Source organism: Oryx dammah, unplaced genomic scaffold, assembly GCF_014754425.2.
Source record: "Oryx dammah isolate SB20612 unplaced genomic scaffold, SCBI_Odam_1.1 HiC_scaffold_2, whole genome shotgun sequence".
Lineage (NCBI taxonomy): Eukaryota > Metazoa > Chordata > Mammalia > Artiodactyla > Bovidae > Oryx > Oryx dammah.
The window spans coordinates 191,115,649-191,134,397 of NW_024070186.1; the positions used below are offsets into that span (position 1 = coordinate 191,115,649).

Consider the following 18,749-nt stretch of genomic DNA (forward strand, 5'->3'; position numbering starts at 1 on the left):
CTGACCTCTCAAGAGGAAGGCCAAACCTCCCAGGCAGTTCTCCCAAATTGCCAGCAGAGGGAGCTGGAGGCTGGTCCTGGGGACTGTGGGTCAGGCGGTGGCTGGAAGGTCAGCTTTCCCTGTGGGTCTGGGCTCTGCTCACCCCGACCGGAGGGGGCAGCCACCTTTGGGCAGGGATAGTGGAGGTGGGAGAGAGTCCAGGGAGATCAGCCTGGAGACACAGAAGGGTTGAGGTGGGGAGTTTCAGAAGAAAACCCACCCCGACCCCCGCCCTTGGTGGCTCAGGTGGTAAAGAATCTGCCTGCGATGAAGGAGAACCAGGTTCTACCTCCGGGTCGGGAAGATCCCCTGGAGAAGGAATGGCTATTCACTCCAGCATTCTTGCCTAGAGAATCCCATGGACAGAGGAGCCTGGTGGGTTACATACAGTCTGGGGTTGCACAGAGGCAGACAAGACTGAGCGACATTCACTTTCACTACTTTCCACCTCCCCATAACCATAACCCCGTAACTCAAAGCCACGGGCCCCACCAGAGGAGTAGGCGGAGGATAACTTCCCACTTACGCTAATCAAGTAACCATTGGCTCCTCCTGTCTCCAGTGCCCTGAGTGGACAGTAGGGACAGGCTACTCCGTCCAACACCCTGAGGGGGTGGAGATTAAGTAACCCAAACCCAGGGTGGACCGAGCTGCTGGGTGGCAGGAAGGGAAGGCCTAGCCTGTGGGCACCTGCAGCATGCCTCCTTCGTTGGGCCCTGAGAGGGCCTCTGAGTTCCCGCAGAGTCCTTTCTCAACGGCTCCGCTTTCTAATCCCCTAGGGCTTGAGATGGATCTCTTCAATTAACCCACTTTAAGAGGCCACCCACATCCTCCCACTGCCTGTCGTCCCCAGGCCTGCTGGCTCACGGCTTGGGGCAACCTCCCTAAAGCAGCCCGGGTGTAGATGCTTAATTCAATTTCCTCATGAAGCCGAACAGGGTCACCCAGAACCAGGCGCCGAAAGGCAGAGCCAGGGGGGCTGATCTTTGACCGGTTGCCCCAGTACAGCTGACCTGGCTGGGAAACACTTAGACCACATAATCCACAGCTGCTGCCCCCACCCGCAGGCCCGCTCCAGGCCCCCCTGGTCCACCCCATGGTAAAGAGGTACCGCCTGGCGCCTTGGCATCACCCAAACCCATTAGCCAATGCTTACATACTTCAGTACCACTGTGATATGAGGTGCCTTCTGCGGGGCTGGGGAAGGCAGTCCCAGAGGGCAAGCTTCCCACTCCCAGCAGAGCCCACAGGCCTGACACCCGCCCCCCACAGGCCCCCACAGCCCCCCACCACAGCCTGGCTTCAGCCAGCGGGGCAGTGTCCAGAGGCGGGGCTTTGGGGTGATTCCCAGCAGTTTTACCTGCTCCTTTTTCCTTTCCAGGGCCTCCCAGATGGTGCAAGCAGTAAAGAACTCACCTGTCAATGCAGGAGAAGACGTAAAAGATGCAAGTTTGATCCCTGGGTCAGGAAGATCCCCTGGAGGGGGGCATGGCAACCCACTCCAGTATTCTTGCCTGGAGTGTCCTACAGACAGAGGAGCCTGGTGGGCTACAGTCCATAGGGTCAGACACAACTGAAGCAACTTAGGATGCACACACTTCCTCTCCAAGGATGCACTGATCTGACAAAAAAAAAGAGAAGAAAAGCCTCTCCACAACCCATTACCGCTGCTGCTGCTGCTGCTAAGTCGCCCACCAGGGTCCTCATCCATGGGATTCTCTAGGCAAGAAAACTGGAGTGGGTCCACACCTATTACATGAAAACAAATGGGTATTATATGATTCCATATATCATTAAAAAACCTACCACCAACAACCGCTCCCCCGAATGTATTTGTGTTTGAGCACAAATGTCCGTTAACTTGGTTCACTGTCTAGAACGGGAAGTCTGGTTCCGTGTCTTGGCACCAGACCCTTGGATTTCTTGGACTACTGACTCCCCATGCTCTGATGTCCCCTATGGGGAGTTGTGGGGTTCCCCAATGTCCACCGCCACCCCAGGAGACAGGATCTTGGGGGCACTCCATAGAGGATGGGGGGAACACTGATCCCGGATCAGGGATTGATGGAGGGGACTGGCCGTTCACAGAGGGGCTGGTGTGCCCTCAGGACGCCACCCACTCTGCCACTGCCCAGCTGCTTGTCTCAAGGCCTGACGGGGAAGCACCGCCCTGCTCCCACCCTGTGTATCTATCTGTCTGTCTGTCTGTGGGTGGGGAGAGGAGCCGTCAGCTCCCACAGAGCCTTCTCCCCACTTTAGAGCCATTTCACATTCTCCCAGCTGGCAACCCGGCCCAGCGGGACGGCTCCTGTAGGAGGTCTTGGCCAGTCTCTTTCTCCTTCTCTGGGTCCCCTCCCCTCTTTCCCAAGAGAGCTCAGGGCCAGCCTGGTCCCTCTTAAGAAAGGCCAACCTCTAATCTAAGCACCACCCCCCACCATCACTCTGTGAAGCCCCCTCCTCCCGAAGCCTCCAGCCCAGATCGACTACAAACCCCACCTCCATTGCCTAAAAATAACTCCTCCCAGCCCAGCCTGCTCCCTCCCCGGGCTCCTGCTGGTGCTAATGCTCTCCCAGCCAGGCGGAGAGCCCCGTGCCAGGCAGACCTCGGGATGGTAATTAGGTTAACTCCGCTCCTGACCGGGATGGTGATCGGATGCTTGGGGCTGGGGCAGGGGTGACTGGAAGTGCTTCTTTCACGGGCCTGAGTGATTTTGTGTGGTGTGTGTGTGTGTGTCTGTGTAGGTGTCTGGTGTGTGTACACGTGGGGCTTATGTTTTGAGTGGCAGGCACTGCATAAGATGTGAAAGCAGAGACCAAAGTTGGGTGTACTTGGCCCAGACTGGGAGAGGGGGTGGGGGCAGGACACGTCTGGCTGCCCATTGCCCATTGATGTTGACCAGGCAGTGCCTGCTTGCATTACCTAGCATCTTGTCCTCACCCGGAACCTTCCACGTCTACCATCTCACAGCTGTGAGGCAGCCCCCATTACAATCGGGGAAGCAGGAAGGGGCTGCCCAGGAGCCCCTGCCCTGATGAAAGCCCAGTGCAGCTTTAGCCCCCTTTTACCCCGGTAGCACTAGTGATTAAAGAACCTGTCTGCCAATGCTGGAGATGTAGGAGGTGCAGGTTCGATCCGAGGTGCAGGTTCGATCCCTGCGTGAAGAAGATCCCCTGGGGCAGGGCTTAGCAGCCCACTGCAGTATTCTGGCTTGGAGAATCCCATGGACAGAGGAGCCTGGTGGGCTACAGTCCATGGGGTCACAAAAGAGTCGGACACGACTCAAGCAACAGCATGCACGCCCAGGCCAGCTCCTCTGTGCCAGGCACCTCCTGGGCACAGATACAATGTGGGATGATCAGTAGACTGAGGCTTCAGTCATGTGACCTTGCAGGTGGTGATTGGCAGGTGGGACTGAGTCCCCACTGACACTTGAGAAGACCCCAGCCCCGGGGCACTTTCCATGGCGAGGAGCAGGGTCATCCGTGGCTGCTGGAGGGGGGCTGTCCCAGCAGCTGCAGAAGAGACCGCAGGAGGAGGCCACCGCCCAGGCCAGGCCTTTCCAAGGGACCCTGATAGGACTTCGGACATTTATCTTGACGAGCATCTCAAGGTGGGAAACTAGCGCATCAAGCCTGCGGCACTCTGGACAGCGTGGCTCAGACAAGGCTCAGTACAAACAGGAAGCGATTTCAAGAAAGAGTTAAATAGCAGCACAGAAGGTGCTCAGAGGAGCAGAAATGTGGAGCTGGGACCAGAATTGCGGAAGTTTCCCTGGCATCTTGCTACGCTATAAATTTGACTCCAAGCTTCCCAGTGCCACAGAGCCTTCCAGAAGGAGAGTCCAACAGGACAGGTGTAGTCTCAAAGGACAGCCTGGGAGATGAGGCTGCAGGAGGCCAAGAAGGGGTCGCCTCACTCCAGACCCCAAACTTCCTCCCCACTCTCCACCCCCAAAGCTGTGGCACCTGGATTGTGGCCATTCCCCTGCTTGCTGAGAGGATTAAGTGTCTAAAGTCCTCATCGGGGAACTCCTAGGTGGCCCAGTGGTTGGGACTCTGCCCTCCCACTGCAGAGGGTACAGTTCCTTTCCCTGGTCAGGGCACTAAGATTCCATATGCTGCACAACATGACCAAAAAGATAACATTTTTAAAAAATTTTAATAAAATAAATAAGTAAATCAACAACCCACAGTGCGTGCTCAATAAATGGTGATCGTCCTTGCCATTTTACTCATTTGGAGGTCAGGGCTCTCCTGGGACCCATGGGGGAGTCTCCGGGTCTGAGGGTGGAGGCTGCTGGGAGGAGGGGAAGCTGGGGGCCTGGGACAGGCCCAGGCAAGGCACAGGAGCAGGGTCCCCCCTACCGCCACCCCACAGGGCTGGGGCAGCCTGGCTTTGTCTGAGCTGCCGGGATTCAGGAAGCAGGTTCAGGCTGCTGGGGTCCCTGGAGAGATCATTAAAGCAGGGCCAGGGGGAGAAAAAGGAGGCTTTTTGGTAGTGTGCAATTAAATGCATCATATTTATACCACTGCGTGTACACACACAGACACATGCAAGCAGGTCATTCCCGAGTACCTCCCGCTCGCCCTGTCCCACCCAGGCAGCCGCTCCCAGGCCAGCTCTGGCCCCCTCCCCAGAGCACAGGGTTCACGTGGAGCGGTCCAGGCCCCTGGCTCTGCCTCCCTGCCCTGCCCCTAGCTCACTCTGACTTCGGCTCCAGCTGGGGTGGGGCCTGTGGCCTTCTCTTGGGCCACTGAACAGCCAGGAAAGGCCCCATGAAATAACTGGGGCCTGGGTTAAGACCCCCCCTCGAAAGAGACCCTCAGTGAGGGTGGGGTGAGGAGGGGGATGGGAGGGAGGTCCGAGAGGGGACATGGGTCTACCTGTGGCTGATTCTTGCTGATGTTGGACAGAAAACCAAAAAGTTCGGTAAAGCAATTATCCTTCAATCAAAAAAATAAATTGAAAACTAAATTTTAAGAAATAAATAAATAAAATGGAAAGAAAAAAAGACTCTCAGTGGCTCCCCTCCCACCTCTGGGTGCGAGGGTGGTTGTCAGGTTCAGCGTGAGTGTGCCCTTCCCATCCTACAAGCCAGCTGTAGCCATCTGTCCCAGGGTCTGAGGTGTTGGTGTGTGTGTGTGTGTGTGCATGGATGCACGTGTGTGGGTCGCATGTTGATGTGGGCGTATGTGCGTGCTGTGTATGCCAGGAGTTGTGTAATGTGTGTGTCTGAGGTTTGGGTCATTCAGGTGTAGAGATGTAACAGTGTTCGTGAGTGTGAGTGTGTGTGTGTGTGTGTGTGTATGGGGCACATGTAAGGGGCTATGTATGGGACTGCATGCATGTGACGTGCATGGGGTACGTGTGAGGTGTGTATCTGACGTGTGTGTGCCTCGTGGACATGGACAGCGGGTTCAGGTGACTGGGGATCACTTCTGCTGGCAGAGGAATGCTGGTGATGAAACTGGGTCACAGCCTCAGCTGCCATCTCTGCGGCCGCATCCCTCCCTGCCCTCCTCACCCCCCGCCCACCCACCCTGTCCTGGACCCAGGTGTGGCACTCGAGGACCTTAAGAAGAGTTCACTGCACACTCCTCGGGAATGAGGGACCCAGGCCAGGGCACCTGCCCCCAGGGATAACTTGGATTCCCTCTGGACCCAGATGCAGTCAGCGCCCAGTGTGGGATGGTGAGATGACGGGTGATGAGTAAGGGCCTACGGGTGTCCTGCCGAGGAAACAGGAAATGTACAACCCGGACCACAGTGACGGGGGAAGGGGCAGGGCCGTCCTCTGCCCACCCTGTCCCTCTGCTACCATTTCTGTTTTCTTCTACTCTCTTTATCTCCTCACCCTGACCCTCCCTTCTCCTAAGCATCTAAAACAAAGTTTTTATTAAAATAAAATATATATAGGGACTTCCCTGGTGGTCCAGTGGTTAAGACTCTGCTCTTCACTGCAGGGGTTGTTGGTTAGATCCCACACATTGCATGGTACAGCGCATCCTAGAGGAAATCAACCCTGAATATTCACTGGAAGGACTGATGCTGAAGCTGAAGCTCCAATACTGTGGCCACCTGATGGGAAGAAATGACTCACTGGAAAAGAGCCTGATGCTGGGCAAGATTGAAGGCAGGAGAAGGGGATGACCTTGGAGGAGGCATCTCTGCAGCAGCTGAGTGGAGGAGCCGGTGGCTCAAGTCATCGCCCAGGTCACATATGGGCTGGGTGGCCGTGAGCAGCATTGGACCTCTCTGAGCCTCAGTGTGATGCGACAGTGATCCCCGGCACAGGGGCTCATTGGGAGGTTCAGAGGTAATGAGGCTAAACGCTAGGATACGGCAGAGCTCAAAGTGCGGGTCCCTCTCATTCCTGCGCCCAGGCCTAGTGGGACCTGGGTCTACAGGTGAGGCCTAGGCTGCTGACAACAGGCCCCCAACTTCAGCCCAGGGTGGGGCTGAACCATTGAGCTGCTTGTGAGGCCTCAGCAGGGATGGGAATTCCCATGAAAGACTCTAAGGCAGTGACAGGCAGGGCCCACAGCCTCAGAGCATCCCTTCCCCTCTACACTATTACCCCTGCCCCACTCCGACCCCCACCCATTCTAACAAAACCTTCTTTCCTTCACACTCTCACAGCCCAGGGACTTGCACCCTCCAAGAGGAGATCAGTCCTGAATATTCACCGGAGGGACTTATGCTAAGTCTGAAGCTTTCGTCACCTGATGTGAGGAACTGACTCATTGGAAAAGACCCTGATGCTGGGAAAGATTGAAGGCAGGAGGAGAAGGGGACGACAGAGGATGAGATGGTTGGATGGCATCACCGACTCGATAGACATGAGTTTGAGTAAACTCTGGGAGTTGGTGATGGGCAGGGAAGCCTGGTGTGCTGCAGTCCATGGGGTCACAAAGAGTCAGACATGACTTAGCAACTAAACAACAGCAAAAAGGACCACAGGGCAATGCTTAACCCAGAGCAGTGGCCCCTTATGGCAGATTTACAGGCGAAGGACAGGAGAGTCCAGGCTGGAGGGAGGAGGGGAGCGCAGGGAAAGCAGGCGGGGGAGTGGGAGGGAGGCTACCGCCTCTGCTCATTTTTTATTAAAGATCTGCTTCAAGGTCAGCCCTGCCTGTCTGCCGCAAGGGACTCCTCAATTTCCCAGGCTCTGCGGAGACAATGAGAGAGTGATGCGCCGGGAGGAGGGGAGGGAGATGGAGAGGAAGAGGCCTATGGTGGGCCAGGCAAAGAGGCACTGAGAGAAAAAGGCACCATGGTCCCTGAATGCAGAGAGGACCCAGCAGAGTGCTGGGCTCCAAGGGGGCGGCCATGCGACAAGGAAGGGAGCAAGGAGAGAGAAAGGACCACAGGGGAAAATGCATTTGGGGTTGGATCAGAAGAGTGAACAGCTATGGTATCGGGACCCTGACGCCCAGGTTTTGTCATTTTCCAGATAAAGACAGCAGAACATCATTGGCCTGTCACCTGCATCACCAGTTCGCTGCAGCCTGTGGCCATGAGATGATCTCTAATTAGGAAAGGCATATAACGCTCAGAGACAGGGATTGCTGGCCCCATTTTACAGATGAGGAGACTGAGGCTCAGTGAGGCTTCAGTCACTTTCCCAGATCCACAGAGCCAGTCAGCAGCACACCAGGGCTTCAGGCCTGGGTCTGACTCCAGACCCCACTCCTCCCACTGGGTCGGTCGCACCTTCCCCATCCTTTGGACTCAGCTCAAGACTCTCCCTCCCAGGGTGCTCCAGTAGCCGTGAGGCAAAAGAACAACCAGGGGATGAGGAGGGCAAGGTCTCGGGCAGATGAGGGCCATTGCCTTGGTTCTTCAAGTTCAGGAGCACAATTGTGGGTCTACCCCCAAAGGGTGTGACTCAGTAGGTCTGGCAGATTAAAGACGGCCACCACCTCCTTGCCCATCACGAAGGGCGATCTCTGTCCCCTACCTGTGGATATGAGTGAGGAAGCACCGCCACTTTATTTTTATTTATTTCTTCTTGGTCACGCTGGTTCTTCGTTGCTGCTGGAAAGCGTGGGCTTTCTCTAGTCGCAGCAAGCAGGGGCTACTCTGTAGTTGCTGTGTGGGGGCTTCTCACTGCAACGGCTTCTTTTGTGGCAGAGCACAGACTCCAGAGCATGGGCTCAGTGGTCACGGCGCACAGGCTTAGTTGCCCTGCATGAGGGTTCTCGGGGTTTTCCAGGTGGCTCAGTGGTAAAGAATCCGCCTGCCAATGCAAAAGACACAGGAGATGTGGGTTTGATCCCTGGGTAGGAAAGATCCCCTGGAGTAGGAAATGGCCACCCACTCCAATATTCTTGCCTAGAAAACCTCATGGACAGAGGAGCCTGGCAGGATACAATCCATACAAAGAGTCAGGCACGACTCATCATGCATGCATCTGTGGGATCCTAGTTCCTGGACCAGTGACTGAATCCATGACCCCTGCATGGGCAGTTAGATTCTTAACCCCTGGACCACCAGGGAAGTCTGTGGAAGCACTACGTTAAACGGAGTGGACTCTGTAGCTGCTTCGACTAGTAGAATATGGGGAAAGTGATGTGTCTGCTGAGCCTTGACCTGCCTTAGAAGTTCAGTTAATTTCTACTTCCTCTCTAATTTCTACTTCCTGTCGTTTGGAACACTTGCTCTCAGAGCCCTCACCCGCTGTGTAAACTCTGCTGGAGACACCATATGGAGAATCCTGAGATGACTCACAGCAGGAGAGGAGTCGAGCTGAGCTCAGCCCTGCCAGCCATCCCCACCAGGGCCCCAGACATGTGAATGAAGGCATTCTGGACTTTCCAGTCCACAACCCATCCATCAGCTGAAAACCACCCAGTGTCCCCATTTAATGCCTCGTGGAGCAGAAGAATCCTATAGTCAAGAACTGCCCAAATTTCTAACCCACAAGCTTGTGAAATACTGGTTGTTGTTTTGAGTCATTATGTTTTGGAGTGTTTGTTACACAGCAGTAGATAACCATTAGAGTGGGTCTGGAGAGAGACTCTGATACCAACACATTCAACAAGCACTTAAGGTGGTTTTGATGCAGAGAGTGGAAAAAACACTGCGAAGTGCCAGAAGAGAGGGTGCTGACTCCTTAGTCAAGTGCCCCCAGGGGGCTCATCTACATCACATCGTACAGAAAGATAAATGGAAAGAGACAAGGCAGACCCAGAGAGAAACGGAGGACTCCATTGTTTGAGGAGTAGAGAAACAAACAAACCAAAAACTAAAGTGGGAGATGGGCGTGGGGAACAGAGCGGCTTGGAGATAGACAGATAACCAGACAACTCAACTCAGTAGGCAATGATTCTTGCCTCCTCCAAGCTAGAGCGGGTGATGGGAGGTGGGCACAACACAGCCCCACCATCACGGAATTCATGCTCCAGACACAGGGTGGCACCGAGAGAGAGTGTCAGAGACAGCAGAGGAAGAGGGAAAGTGTTAGTGGCTCAATCATGCCCGACTCTTTGCAACCCCATGGACTGTAGCCCGCTAGGCTTCTCTGTGTGGAATTCTTCAGCAAGGTTACTGGAGTGGGTAGCCATTCCCTGCTCCAGAGGATCTTCCCAACCCATGTATCGAACCTGGGTCTCCTGCATTGCAGATGGATTCTTTACCTTCTGAACCACCAGGGAACCATAAAAGAGAAAGGGCAGGACCAATTTTGAGGTCAAAGCCACTGTACGTCATTCTCTGGGCCTCGGAACTTTGGTGAGTGAAACACCACAGCCTGGCCCAGCCTAGCCTCTCATCTCGGGGTCTTTCCTGCTATGGAAAACAGTATGGTGTTTCCTCCAAAAATTAACCAGAGAATCACCACATAATCCAATAATTCCATCTAGGTGTTAACCCAAAGAGTTGGAAGCAGGAACTCAGCCACGTGTGCACCCACGCTGACTGCAGCGTTATTCACAATAGCCAAAAAGTGGCGACAACCCAAAAGTCCACTGATGCTACGACGTGGGGGAAACTTGAGGACATTCTTCTGAGTGAAATAAGGCAGTCACAAAAAGACAAACACTGTACGATTCCACTGACATGAGGTCCCCAGGGCTGTCAGATTCGCAGAGACAGAGAGTAGAACGATAGGTACCAGGGGAGTTTGACAGGTAGAGTTTCAGCGTGGGTTTGGACTATGGTTGTACAACAGTGTGAATATACTTAACACCACTGAATTGTAAACACTTAGAATGGCCAATTGATGTCATGAATATTTTACCACAATAAACTTTTTTAAAGGAGAATAAGAACGATAGTGCAGGACTGGGAGATGCTATTTTATGAGGTTCATTGGAAGGGTTCATTGATTGAGTGCTAGCCAAGCAAAGATGTATGTTTCAGGGGAGAGTGAGCAGGGAGGAAACAGGTACTAGCCAGTGTCCAGGACCCAGGCTTGGGCCAGGCAGACACCCTGGGGGTGAAGAAAAGACACAGTTCAAGGAAGCAGGAGGTCTGCAGGGAGAAGGGGGAATTGGAAAGCTCAAAGACTCACAGGGTTCTGACTTAGAGACTGAAATTAAGAGGGAAGGTGATGGGCCAGGGACCCAGAATGAAGTCACCAGCACTTCCAAAAGTTTAATGGAAGAGAGTCTGATGAAGGGACTAAACACGGAGATGGGGTTGGGGATAGGAGAATGGACCAGTGAGGGACAGAGAAGCACCCAGCGACTTATCACAGCAGGAGCCATTAGCACCTCCAGCCCTTAAGTGCCACCGGGAGGAAACTTAATGCCAGAGCTTGCCAAGGAATGGGGCAGTGGATGTGGGGACACTGGACCAGAGCTGGAGAGGAACTGGGCAGGGGAATAAACACCTAACCTCTCTCCTCCCGCCCTTCGTTCTGCTGGTGATGAGTCCCCTCGGACGAACCCAATCGGTAGCCAAGAACAAGGGAACCTGGGTAATCAATCTGCAGAGGTCAGCCTCCCAAGACCCAGAAGAGGGCAGAGAAGGAGGAGCATGGACCAGAGGGGCAAGCAGAGGAAAACCAGCGCAGATGGTGATGCCATTGGCTGCAATAAGTAACACAAGGGAAGGAGCTCCTTTTGGAAAATTGGCAGGCTGGTAGGGAAACCAAGAGAGAGGTCTATTCCTCTGAACTGGGAATACAAGGGGTGAGGGGGTGACTGGGGCTAAGAGGCTGCCTAGGTTTCCAGGGCTCCTTCATCCCAGGTCTGGTAGAAGAGAGGGCCCAAGGTAGCTGGGGAGGCCTGCTTGCAGGTCCCTCTGCCCTTCTTCACTAAAGTAGTTCCCACTGTGAATCCAGGGAGCAGGGGCTGCAGAGGCAGACGAGAGGAAGGCAGGAAGAGGGTTGCCCAGCTTGGAGCTGTGTGTTTCCAGGCACTAGCCCCAAACAGAGTTGAGGCTGGGGCTGGTCAGAAACCGAATCAGTGCAGTGACGTTTCAAAATACTAACGTGACTTCATTTAAGGCACAGGCTTCACCCCGGGACGGTGCTGCCCCGCCCTGTTCCTCCTATGGCTTCCTTTACCCTCACCCCTCCACACACCCAGCCATGGCTCCCCAGGCAAGGGGCCCTCTCCTAGCCCTTGATCGGCCTACTCCCTGCTCTGCCTTGGGAGTCCCGGCCAGGCAAAAGGGGGCAGCCCCCTCCCAGGCAGGGGGAGCAAACACACTAGTACTAGGCCAGCTCAAGTCCCCAGCATATGAAATATTCATGCAGCCAGAAGGCGAGAGACCAGCAGAGGACTCGCCCCTGGGGCTACGGGGCTGCAGTAATGGCAGCAGCAGCTGTAGCCCGCCCCCTCCCCCACCCCCAAGCTTTGTTCTGCAGACTCAGTGGGCCTGCAGCGCCCGGACCCCAACCACTCACACACAGACCCCCAACATACACTCCAAAGACATACAGTAGGTGAAGAAACCTGGGGGAAAGGAGAGGGGAGGGGAGGAGGGTACAGGCGGAATATAGAAACAGACACACACACACAAACCCAGGCAGATTCACAGCAGATTCACAGATTACTCGGATGACTCTCAGTGTCGTGCAAAGGTGTTCTTCTTCTTTTCTAATATTTATTAAATTTTGGCTGCATCAGGCTTTACTTGCAGCATGATGGTCTTCCACTGTGGCCCACAGGCCTCTGGGTGCAGCACAGGGCTTTGTTGCCCCAGGGCATGTAGGATCTTAGTTCCCTGACCAGGGATCAAACCCGGGTCCCCCACACTGCCAAGTGGATTCTTAACCACTCGACCAGCAGAGAAGTCCCGCAAAGGGCCTTCTTACAATCTGCACCCCAGGTGCCTCCCTTGCCTCGCCCCATCCCTCCCCAGCCTCCACCCTGCTCTGGGACTTCAGCCCTGCCTCCTAAGACAGCACAGGGTCACTGCTCGTGGCTCCAAGCAAAAACTTTGTCCTTCCTGGCCTTCTCCCACGACAGAAAGTTCTCTGTGCTTCCAATGCTTCTTGCAGAGCCCGCCCCACCCCTGAGTTCCCTCTACTCAGCCGGCTCACTGTCCAGCCAAGGAAACGCAGGCGGAAGCTGCAGGATAACAGGCTTCCAAGGTCACGAAGAGAGTAACCAAAGCGGGGCTTGAACTCAGGACTCCAGACAGCCAACGCAGCACTAGGGAAGGTCCAGAGATTCCGTTCTCAAAAACCTCCCTCCTTTGGGATGTCTCCCACCACCCCGCCTGGCCTCGGTCAGGCCACCAGGATGCACGATGAAAGGGGGCATCCCAGCGGGATCTCTTGCCCCGCCCCCGACCCCTAAGTCGTGGAATAGGTCACTGCAGTGGAGATTCTTTCCCCCAACCCCCTCTCCTCCACGAGAGACGCCCATTCTCTTGCCTCGGCGGCGGGCGGCCTCCAGGCCTGTGGAGGGCGCTGTAGGTGCTGGGCCGCTCTGGCCGGCAAGCGGCGGGCTGGGAGGCCGCCTCCATGGTGGTGCGCTGTCCAGCATTTCAGCAATCGGCGGCGGCGCCCGCGGGGAGACGGAGGGCGCGGGGCCGCGGGGGCCGCGGAGCTACCCTGCCGAGCCGAGCCGAGCCGAGGAGGCGGCCCGGAGGCCACCCAGACAAGCGGGACCAGAGGGCCTGGCTCCAGCACCCGGTGGAGCGCAGCGGTCAGCAGGGAGGTGAGAGCCCCGGCTGGGGCGGGGGCATTTCCCAGAGGGGTTGGGGCTGGGTTGGATCTTGGGCCTCTCCAGCTGGGCCAGGGCCCAGAGTCTACGGAAGCCAGAGCGGACGGTAGCGGGTGGGGGACTGTCTGTGTGTTTGGTCGGGGGGTGCGAGGCACCTGGGGAACAGAGATGAGGAACGTTTTTCATTTCACTGAGAGGGATGGAGAAAGTGAGAACCGTGCCGGGTCACGGGCAGGACTCCACTGAGCTTAAATGACCACGGCCTGGTCCATAAGGATGCTAGAGAGGCACCCAACTGCAGTCTAATTGCCCTCTCGCAATTGAGAAGAAGGACCTGCTCCCAGGGAAGGGAAAGACCAGTGAAGAGACCCTGTGGAGATGCTGGTCACTGGGAGGGATGAAGGGAGCAGGCCCCCACCTGAATGCTGGGCTTCTGTCCAGCACAGGGTGGCAGCATCAGGGACAGTCTGGCCCCTTTCCCAGCTGCCCAAATGCCCCTGGGGAGGCAGAAGCTGACAACAAGAACTGGGTCTCACACAGGATGGCATTTACTCTCTCACTGGGGAGAAAATGAAGGACACAGAAGAGATAATAACCATCAGGAGTTTGGGAGGGGGGTTTCTGTGGTCTCTCTGGGTGCCCAGGGAGGGTTTCTGGGGCTCACAGTGAGTCCAACCAACCCCAGAACAAATTGTTGGTTTAAAAAGAGAGAGAGAGAGAAGAGACGCAGCCTCTTTCTTGCCTCCTCCTCACCCTCCCTGCCAGAGCTCCTGCCTGGACAGTGTGAAGCCTTCTGCAGTTCCTGCTCCTGGCGGAAGGTCCATTGTGGGGATGAGTTTGAAAGGGAGCAAGAAAAGGGCGCCAAGGTCTAACCTGGTACTCCAGTGTCTGTGCTTTATCCCAGCCATAACTTCTCACTCTCCCAAGACCTCACTCACTCATCCACTTCTGGCCTCAAGGGGCCTGGGTTGACTTTTTGTTCCATGACAAGAGACAAGGCAGGTGCTTCGATGGAGACCTGAGCAGGGTTTGGAGAATTTCTCTATAGAGGGAGCATCTTTAAGGTCATGATGCCAGCAGGTGTCAGATCCTTCCCCAGCCAGAAATAGGACCAAGCTGGCTCAGAAATTGCTCCCACACAGCATCAGCTTTTTGTTTCTCTAACTTTATGCCCCATCCCACTCTCCTGTGAGCGATGGAGGAGGAATTCTTGAAGAGCGAATAAAGAGTGGTTTGGATTTTAAAAGGTAGTGCTGAGTGGGTAGAAAGTCATGGACTTTGAAGTGTGAGAGAGATGGGTTCACATCTAAGCTGTGTGACTTCAGGTAAACCACTTAACATTTCTGAGCCTGTTTCCCAATCTGTAAAACAGGTATAGCATTAACAGTATCTACTTTGGTGGCCAAAGAAATAATTCAACTATTTATTGGATAGGAAACTAGTTTTAAGCTATGCAATGCTGGGCAAGTTTCAGCAAATCAAACGCAAGTAAGAATTTTTAAGGAGAAGCTCCGCAAAGAGGGAAAAGTTTTCAGTATTGTTTGAAGCACAGCTTCCTTTTCCCAGAGTGGGTGGACACTGGCTGACGGTCTCATACCAGGCACCATACTAGGCTACTGTTGACTCAGCTCATCCTCATGAAAACTTAACAAGGAAGCCATCAATGTCCCCATTTCACAACTGAGAAATGAGACTTGAATGACTTTCGCAAGGTCATGAAGCCACCCAAGCTGTCTTCCCTGGGACAGGAGTGGAGCTGATATCCTGTCCTGGCCCCTTGATATCAAGACCCAGTTAAATGTCAGTTTCTTGATTCATGATGTCAGCTTTCCAGGTGAGAAGCCTGAGGCATATGGGTGAGGAGGTGCGATGCAGTGAGGAACTGACTCCCCCAAGGTCACTGGGATATTTGGAGGTGGAACACGCTCTGAATTGTCCAACTGGGTGCCCCCACCACAACCCACCCCTGCCACCCTGACACCTGCCAGAGAGGGAGCCTGGGTCTGGCAGGCGCATCTGCTCACTGCCCCACCCACTCTCACCTTCTCTGCCTGCCAGCCTCTTGCTGACCTCGGCAAGCCGGTGGCCGCCTGTTCCTCTCTGGGCAGTTAGCCCTCACCACTGTGATGAGGCCATGGTCCAGAGCAACTGCCAGCATTGCTGGGTTCGGCCTCTCCTACTGGCTTTTCCTTTGCCTGCTTCTTGCTGCCAGTGGGGCAGAATTGTAGTTCCTCCTGTCCCAGCAGCCAGCCAGGGTGCCTCTGAGGTGATGGGAGAGAGGCACCCCCCACCGCCTTCCTTAACTCCTACACACACTCTGAGCCCCTGCCATGGGCCTGTCACTTCTCACACGTTATCTCATTTCATCTTCATATAACTGGGTGCCAAGCTGCCACCGTCTCCCTTTCACAGAAGAGCAAAACGAGACCTGAAAGTGACATGATGTTCCCAAGGTCACAGAGCAAGGTCTTGGTGCAATCCTAGGCTGCTGCCTCAGGGGCCCAGGTGGCTCCCACAACACCACTCTGTCCTCTATTCCCCAGGCTCTCCTCGGTGAGGATTAGCCAGGGCACTGGGGCTTGGCAGGGGGTGGATGGGGGGCAGGGGAGGGGAGCATGTGATGGAGTTCAAGGATCTTCTTTCTGGGCCCATCTCTGACCCTGGCTCCTTGTGTGAGCTTGAACAGGTCCCTTCCTGTCTCTGGGTCTCAGTGTCCTCAACTATAAAATAAAAGGGTTTGACCAGATGACACCCCACCCCAGCCCCCTGCTGAAGGCCCTGCCGGCACTAAGATTTTAAGATCTCTCTGCTCCATAAATCTGTGTGTCAGGAACCCTGTGGTTCCATCAGCAGAGGTAGAATCCACCCCCAGTGTATGAAGCTTAGGTTTATTCATTGGAACTGAGATTTAAAATTCACCCATTCCCCTCCTAGGATCTTCCCAGGTAGCACTAATGGTAAAGAACCTGCCTGCCAGTGCAAGAGATGTAAGAGAAGTGGGTTTGATCCCTGGGTCGGGAAGATCCCCTGGAGGAGGGCATGACACCCCACTCCAGTGTTCTTGCCTGGAGAATCGCATGGACAGAGGAGCCTGGCAGGCTATGGTCCATAGGGTCACAAAGAGTTGGATGTGACTGAAGCAACTTAGCCCACGCACCCACATCCCTCCAAATTACAAACCTGGGGTCTTAACCCAAAAGAGGAAAATGTGGCTGGAAGAGGCCCAGTGGTTCACTGGGAGATTGTGGTTCTGTGGCTGAGCCAGGATGGAGCCTTCCTGGCCCAAGATTTGAGGTGACCTCCAGGGACACTGAAGATGCTCTCCACACTCCTTGCTGAGTTGTTCAGGAAATCCCAGGAACCTCCCCCAACAGGACACATATACATGGGTCCTACATCCAGGGGAGCAGCCGGGGTACAGTGGGGGAGGCTTATTTTTAGAGTCTTGGGGAGAGGAAGCGACTGCAGCTGTCGCCCTAAAGAAAGGAGGCAGAGCCCTGCCAGGGGAGCGGGTCGGTAGGGCCACTGGTTCTGGTTCACGCTGTGTTGGGGGAGGAGCAGCCGGGCAAGACATGGGGGAGTTCCTTCTCAATTCCAACAACTGGGCTCAGGGAGAGGGGAAAGGGATTGAGGAGAGAAAGGAAGAGGGCTCCAGCTGAAGGCAGGTAACTCCATGGGTCATGGAGGCTCAGGAAGGGGGAGGAGGCACAGGGTGGTGGTACTTAGAGAAAGGAGGGCAACCATGAGTGGAGAGGAGTTAGAAGAGGGGACGGGGGCTCAGTACAGGGGAGTGAGATCAGAGAGGAGGAGGGGGTTGGAGAAGGGAGGGGGCGGAGTGAGAGCGCAGGAAGAGCCCGTGATGGGGAGGGACCGTTACTGACAGTTACAGACCCCAGCCTGGCCCAGCTGAGGTCTTCACTGGGGCCTCGTGCCCACTGACACCCCTGGGTTCCCCTCCCTTCACCTTCTTCTGGGTCATGAGAACAGGAGGGCGTCAGCTCTCTTGACTCTGTGTCATCCAGGACAGGATTCTCAGGTGGCCTGGGCAAGCGAGCCAGGCAGGCCCTGGCTGCCCCTTGCACCCGGGAGAGAGACCTTGGTGGCCACATGTGCCAGGGCTCCAGAGCAGCTCCCAACCCCCAGGGGCTCCTCGCTTATAGCCAAAAGCCGCCCGCCCATCCGTCTGCGTCGCTGCTTCCCCGGCAGTCAGCCTGGCCTCAGCATCCTGCCGCCCCCGCCCTGGCCTCCTGCCCACTGCAGAGGCTGCTGTGCCAGCTGGAGCATCCTGCCGGGGCCTGGGAGGACTGGAGGGGGACCTAAGCCCAAGGAACCAGACCCTGAGGCCCAAGCAGCTTACTGAGCTGGGGTGGGGTGGGGTGGGAGGGGGGTGCCCTTAGCCTGCCTGTTTCTAGCATGCAGAATGGCCTTTGGCTCTGAGATCTCTCCTAGGACTGAGCCCCATCCCCACCCCCATCCCCCAAAACTCCCTAGGATAGAGATAAGTAAGTTTCGCTGAATTCTTCTGATGTTAAGAATGGTGTATCCTCATCGGGTTAGACTCGGGAGATAGAAAAACCAAGGAGAGAAAGGGCACATGTGGTCCCACCGTGAACAAATGGGTCCCTCCTACCAGGACTTTGTCCATGTGATCATAGATACACAGCGTTAAATAACTGGGAACACCCTGTTGAGCGAAGTGGGTGTGCTATTTTTCACTCTATAGTGAGAATTTTCTGATATCTTTAAAGATTCTGCAAAAAGCCTACTTTTCGAGGCCAGATGAACGCTGGGCACTGGTGGAGAGCTTCCCAGGGAGCCAGGGAGAGCTGCAGGGGGGGGGGCGGGGGGTTTGTTCTTCTCCGACACTCTTGGGTGGGGCACACCTTGGGGGTCTGCTGGTCATGGGTTTCCCTTGGGGAGGATGACTCTGGGGCCTGTGCCAGGGTCAGCTGGGGACTGGGGCGGGGACAGAGGGCCTGTTTCCCTCTGCCAGGGACCACGGCAGGGGAGGGCCAAGGCTGCTGGGGGAGGCGGAGCAGGAGACAGCCCTACATCCCCTGGACAGGGTGAGAACCTGGCCCCACTCAGACCTTAAAAGAAGGAGCTCAGAACTGGGAATCAGGCGACTGCCAATCTCCTGGGCTCTGATCACATCTAGACCCTCACCTCCACGATCAGGTCTGTTTCCCTTCCCCGTGAACTGGGCATAATAACACCAGGTGCATGCTGACAAGCAGTTCGGGGGGGAGTCCCAAGGCACCCAAGGAGGGACAAGACCCAGTGCACTGCCCAGAGGTGGCGGTCACTGGAGTGAGACCACACCGTTAGCAGCCACCGAGTGCCTCCTATTTTCCCGGCATCGTATGAACAGCGGGGACATAGCCGTGAGGCAGACACCCGCCCTCACCTTGAGGAGCTCCCACGCTAGTAGGAAGGGGAGGCATGAGGGAACTGAGGGATGGCCATTGAGGTTCTGCTAGGGACTAAGATGTCCACAGAGATGTGGACAGCCAGAGGAGGTGCTAGGGAGAGAGACCTTGAAGTCGGGCTTGGGAGAGAGACAGAAAAGGTGCCAGAGAAAGTAAAGG

At 55.5% G+C, this 18,749-nt stretch overlaps 1 protein-coding gene across 1 annotated transcript in view; it reads left to right on the forward strand.

The window, feature by feature from the left end:
* Positions 1 to 13,080: 13,080 nt before the first annotated feature.
* The window catches only part of SRRM3 (serine/arginine repetitive matrix 3), a 53,946-nt gene continuing 48,277 nt past the window's right edge, over positions 13,081 to 18,749 (forward strand). The window contains exon 1 of the mRNA XM_040266702.1: positions 13,081 to 13,155. The gene's annotated coding sequence lies outside the window, so the exon portion shown is untranslated. The remainder of the gene's footprint in view (positions 13,156 to 18,749) is intronic.